Source organism: Papilio polytes, unplaced genomic scaffold (genome assembly GCF_000836215.1).
Source record: "Papilio polytes unplaced genomic scaffold, Ppol_1.0 DF823288.1, whole genome shotgun sequence".
Taxonomy (NCBI): Eukaryota; Metazoa; Arthropoda; class Insecta; order Lepidoptera; family Papilionidae; genus Papilio; species Papilio polytes.
The window spans coordinates 2240012-2246511 of NW_013525916.1; the positions used below are offsets into that span (position 1 = coordinate 2240012).

A 6500-nucleotide genomic window follows, 5' to 3' on the forward strand; every position below is an offset into this window, starting at 1 on the left:
ATTGCAGATGCGTTGCCTACCCTTAATTGACGGAGGAGGAGACGCACATAAAGAGGACATTTCCTCCACCTATGCGTCTCCTCCACCGTCAAATCTATTTTTCCTGCACATCCTTTCCTCTTAAGAAAAGGGTGGAAAGGTAAAGGGACTAAAATTAAGCTTCTGGCACCACACTCATCAGACGAAACGCGGAATTGCTTCCACTTCACGCCTGTTTTCTGTGTGGTCGTGGTATTGCACTGGGCGAGACGGCCCTACAGTGCGAAGGTACCACTGTAAGCCACTTGTCCACTACAAGTGAGATTTGCACAGCTATTTTAGTTCCTAGAAATCGATGATTCTACAATATTTTGAATTAACTCTGTTTAGTATTTAATTCCCAATAATATTTTCTTCATTGACTTTTTTTAGGTTACGTTTTGTAAGTTTACATCAGACTGTCTTACGCGTGATTAGCTACTACATTATATTTAAATGTCACGTTTACATTATTCCAGTCCAGCACTGCTTACAATCGCTTGACTGGCGTGATGTAAACAAGAGTAACTTAATATACATGAACGTATTTTCTCTCTTATTTTAATAATAAAACTATCCTCATTCAAGCTGTAACTAGCTGCTGTTTTAAGCCAAACTAAGCTTACTACAAACATGGTTACGCGTTGTTGCGGGCTGTCAGTTCGCCGGGCAAGTAGCTTGTCAGCGAACACGGGCGAGACAGTAATTGCCGCGGGTCGCGCCCGCACTTGATTTATGCACCAACACTATTTAGCCACTTGTCCCAGAACTTAACGCATATTAATTATGTATCTTGTGTTAGAAAAATGCGAAAATCATAACTTTACAAGCAACTTTGTCTTCCAGATCGTAATATTCATAAAATAGTATTTTCAGAGATGTTTCTCTTTCATTAAAACTCTCTGATATTTTACTTTTTGCTAATATGAAAGCCTACTATAAATTTTATATGGATGGATGGAAGTTTGTTTAAAACGGCTTACCGAATCTTTGGAAAAATTTGGTACAGATGTAGAATTTAGTTTGGAAGAACACAGCTCCCTAAGAAGTTTTTTTAAGTCCGCGCAGATGGAATTTCGGGCTTTATAATCAATATGAGACACTGATATCAAAAATTGCGTAATATAATAGTGCTTTCCTTTTCGCACATTAGACTTTTTATATTTATCGCCTCTTTCCCTTTCATGCTATAAATTATCGTGATGTTGGAAACGTGAGAACCGACAACAAAGATGGCGGCCATCTTGTTTACAGATAATTTACGACAGTTCCGTTATAAGCAGACATTAAAAGCACATTTTAATCGACTTTTCACCGTCCTTAGGTCGTGGTAAATTAGTAATGTCAAGCAAATCAATATGAAGTGACAGCTCGGATAATGGCTGTGCCCGTAAGTGGTTATACAATTTACAGTCGCAGCGAAATGCACAAATACGGGCATAAGCGGTCATATAAATCCAATAGATATATTGGCCCTTTTCTGATTTAAATGCAAGCTGTAAATACCACGGACATGCACATTGTATTACATGTGTTTACATTTCATTAGAAACTAATTTTTTGATAAAGATTGATTTACCTTGACTCTTTTTTTACTGCTTAATGCGTTAAAGTCATAAAAGTCTTGTGTTGTCATCTAAAACCATTTTTAAATTAGTTAAGAAAGGTAGTTTTCTATGTAGTTCGTTCCTTGCAAATAAATTAAAAAGTTGTGTGAATTCTAAAATTATACTATGTAAAAATAATACGAAATCCAGTCATTCAGAACTAAATACGGATATCGAACGGGAATACGGACTTTATTGTGCTTTCTCCGAATTTCATCGCTTTAGTTTTTTGGCAAAGAATAAAGTATTAATAGACGCGCAAGTTGGTACAAAATGAAATTGTAGATACAAACACCGTTTTCACATCTATGCTAATATTATAAAGAAGTAAGATTTGTATTTTTGTATATATTGAAATAACTCAAAAACTACTGGACCGATTATATTTTTTTTTTATCGTTGGAAAGGTAATTTATTTCTGAGTAATATGGGCTATTTTTTAAATTTTTAATGTCACGCGGACGAAGTAAAGTGCAACAGCTAATAGTTATACCAAAATAGAATTCAATGCTGTTGCTTAAATGAAAAATAATTAAACGGACACAGTTTTATATAACCTTTAAGATATTAAATTATTAGATTTAATATAATAATGTTTATTAAAATTTGTCGAGTCTGTTACATAATCTTTGCGGTTGCGCCGGCGCAGATCGGTCCATATATCAATCAGGCGATCTGCCGACATTTTACAACACACGTATCCCAGCTTCTATTTCCGACGAAGTAAATCCATGTACTTATTTGGGCACTGATGTTGTTCAGCTCCCGCTACCGATGTTTGTATGTTTTTGTATGAGTTAGAGCAAGCTTATATCGACTAGTGCTTGTTTTGTTGTTGATTGAGTATTCCGATGTTCTGAATTGTGATTACTGGTAGTTAGTTTACTTAGATTTTGGCTGTATTTTGCGTGGTTATGTTATTTGAACCTGTAACTGTAAAGTGAACTGCGTAGTGCTAATACAAACATTATATGTTTAATGGCCAAGTATTCAAGTGTAAAATGTACTTTGTTGAAATTAAATAAAAAAAATCAGTTAGGTGAATCGATAATAGTTTTTATTTCAATAACTGTAAAGTCGAAGTTACCTTGTAGTTACGTATCTTAACTTCTTACTAATATTATGAATGGGGAAGTTTAGATGGATGTTTATCCCAGAACGGATAAATAGACCTCGATGTAATTTGGTACTGATGTAGAACATAGTCTAAGAACACAGGGTTACTTCATTTTTACAAATTCCATGCAGACAAGGCCGCGGGCGAAAGCTAGTTTAATAATGTACAACCTAATAGACTGTTAAATGTAAATTTATAGGATTGTAAACTGTTAAATTAATTACAATAATAACTTTGTTATACATCAAAGAAATGTCATCCAGGTTATTTTTGAGGCTAGAGTATCGTCTACATTCAAGTCTCAGTTGCCAGTTGCCAGTTGCCAGTGGTACTCTTACATAACATTTCTGTGAATGAAACATGTTCCGTGTTGCTAAAGCCAATGTAAACAAGGAAGCGAACACACAAACAAAATGAAGCGTACAACTTCATAGTCTTTGATCAAACTTGATAACTGGCTTGAAGTGAAATAACAGAAAACTACGACGAGTGTTAAAGATAAGTCAAAGATTAATAGAAATATTGCAATTAAAAAAAAACTGAAATGAACATCCGTTTTGCATAATCTATAAATCTAAACTAACAAAATACAATTTGTTTTGTGTTTTTATGTAACGTATAAACTCAAAAATTACGCGACCGATTTCAAAAATACTTCCACCATTAAAAATATATTATATCACTGAGTAACATAAGCTGTGCTTTCACTCTATTTTTTTTATAAATACATACAATACATCGTTTATACTAAGAAGTGCATTATAATAGTTTGCGCAATGGTCTACCTGCAAACATGGACAATCCAAGTGTCTACTAATATTGTAAAGAGGAAAGATTCGTATTTTATATGTATAGAAATGACTCAAAAACTACTGGGCCGATTTTGAAAATTCTTTCACCATTAAAAAGCTACGTTAACAGTGAGTATCAAAGGCTATGAATTTTAATATTTTTTTTATTTCACGTGTACGAAGTCGCGGGCACTAGTCTTTCTATAATTGTCTTATATCCTAGCACAAGCCGATTTTAATTGATTTTAAAATTCCTTTTAGATAGTAAAATAAACGTAGCTACATTGATTATTTCCATCCTTGAATCCTAGATACTAACATCCCATCTTATATTAGTTGGGTGGGCTAAAGAATATCCCATAAGCTTTAAGACCTATTTTACCGCCCTATAAATTCAAGGAATTGTTTTCATAATGTATTTAGATGGTTAGGGCGTAAATCTATTTAGATATATATATACAGGGTGTTATCAGCTTAGTTTGTGACCCTCCTGTATATAATATCCATTCGCTGTACAAACACCCAAGTTAGTGGCTTAACTCAAAAAGCCGTTGACGAATTTTTGTCATGTAATAACTTAATTGTATTCCAAGTAAAGGTTGTTAAGTCTCAGAATACAACACCGTGCTTATCGCCATAACAACTGACATTGTCTACTGCTTTTATTAGTAACAAAGAAATTCGCATAGCGGAACTGAAAATAAGGCTTGCAATACAGTGATTTTTGTGACAAATTTACAGACAAGACAATGATAAAATTTAATGTTTTGGAGGCATTTTATTTTCCGCAACCATGCAGTTTATCAAAAGTTTCTTAGCCGTGTTGTGGAATCGTCTGTAATGTCTACGAGTCTGTCTTTAGCATTATTTCCAAACCGGCACGAGTAAAAATCCTTTAAGAAGCGAGCGTATCACATTCTAAAAGCTTCCAACGCAGTATTGTGGATTGATGGGAGTCGATGTCACTTCGGTGTTCCCTCTGTTTGTGTGCCCCCTTTTCTATAAAAATAAATAAGAACTAAAACACTCCCAATTCAAATAGTTTATAGTTTATAGAAGATAATAGTTTGGGTTTATAGTTAAATTCTAAGCTCATTAGATCCTATAAAATCACCACTAATAGTTCCATGTTGTTTATCAACTGGTCCAACATCACTTCACTAAAATCTATTGCGTAAAACGGATCACATATTAAAACCATTAATTTCAGACACTCCAAACTTTAGGGCAAAATATCCGAACGGGATCATAAACTATTCAATTTATTTTACATCATTTGACAGATGTCAAAATTAGATTCGGATATTTGTACCACATGCTATCGCTAATTTTATTTTGAACTTTATACGTACGTGTTATAGTAGCTTTTCGAACGATAGTTTTGAAACATCAGTGGGTAGAAGTGCCCTGCAAAGATTAATCCAATAAAAAATATTGCCAGTAAAATGTAGTATTTAGTTGTTAAGTAGACAAAGCTTCGCCTGGTTCAGAACTCGTTGGAGTTAGTCTCGTAAAGAATAATCTAATATTTACTTGAAATATAAGAAATAAATACTGGTTTCATATATTAGCAAATAAGTCCTATTGAGATTAAGGTAATTTAACATAAAGAAATTAGTAGAATTCAGTAAATTTTTGCAATAACATTATTAACATACATAGACAAGTTACATTTTACGTTTTTGAAAATTCCTAATTGTTTCTGAACAAACACTTTTTCTCTTGTACCTATAACATTATTTAACAATATCTCTTTAAATCGCTATTTAAAAACAAATACACACATAAATCTAACCTCTTGATATATTTATTTGTAATATATTCTAGAGAGTTAGTACTCTACCCATTGTATAACAAATAATGAACATTTAAAGGCATTGTCTAGACATCTAAAATATAAGGAGTCGGGAAGTAAATTAGTACGGAAGACGTAGCTTCAAAAGTCCTTAAATCTGTCTTCTTAACACTCGATTAGCATAGAGAGCGAGCGAATATCGATATCGCGATGCGGTATCGATACGTGCCGATAGTAAATCGATTATTCGCGATAGTAAGCGAGCAGTTGCCTTCCCGAACACGTCTCTCGCCCATTTACTGAATGCACTTAATTCTCTCCATCCCGTTGTAAACACGAAACGGTTCGGAATGACAAATGGAATAAGGAAAGGGCCCGTTTAAAACGGCATTAAAATCGCAATTTGTATGAACGCACTGCCTCGAAATGAGCCAATATTGTGTCCGGCCGAGGACGGAGTCGCAGCGCGTATGAGAATACAATATTAAATGTGCATATTGCAAAATAACAATACAAAGGAAAACAACCTTTATTGTATAAGCAATAAGATTAAGTATTCATTTTTTAAATATTATATTTAAGTGTGTAAGACCTGAAGGTGGCGCCATGGTCCAGTAAGACATTGCGTGACACGGACAGGCATTCTTTGACACTTGGTATGACACGCGATAATGGGCTTTACGGTTTACGTGATTGGGGCTACAATGACGCATTGTCCAATAACCGATTCAAATCGTTCATAAATATCTAATAACGTTATTAGATGTTACTCTAGGGCTTGTATGAAGAGCGGCAACTCAAGCGTAATCAACATTTGTTCGGAGAATTTGCTAAGAGAGTGCTAACATTTTACTTATGCCCAGTTGACACTTGGCCAGTACAGTTGGACAGTTGCTCAAGCCAAACAGAGGTTAACTAACTGGTGCCAGTTACCATTCACACTGTACCAGTTGATTAACAGTCCAGTTATTGAGCGCTACTGGCCAACTATTCGAACCAAGTGTAATCCGCACATTAGACTTTTTATACTACTAATGTGATTGGACTACCTCTGTCTACCCCATTTATGAAGCTGTACGTGGTACGTAACGTTAAAGTACTGAGATAGATTACCAACTGGGCCATGGCGCGTCGACGCCGCAAGTCTAGACGTCTTGGGCTATGCGGTGCGC

The 6500-nt window shown here is 34.7% G+C and overlaps 1 long non-coding RNA gene across 1 annotated transcript in view; it reads left to right on the top strand.

The window, feature by feature from the left end:
- Positions 1-6500, top strand: part of LOC106104989 — a 97047-nt gene that overhangs the window by 24697 nt on the left and 65850 nt on the right. The window lies entirely within an intron of this gene.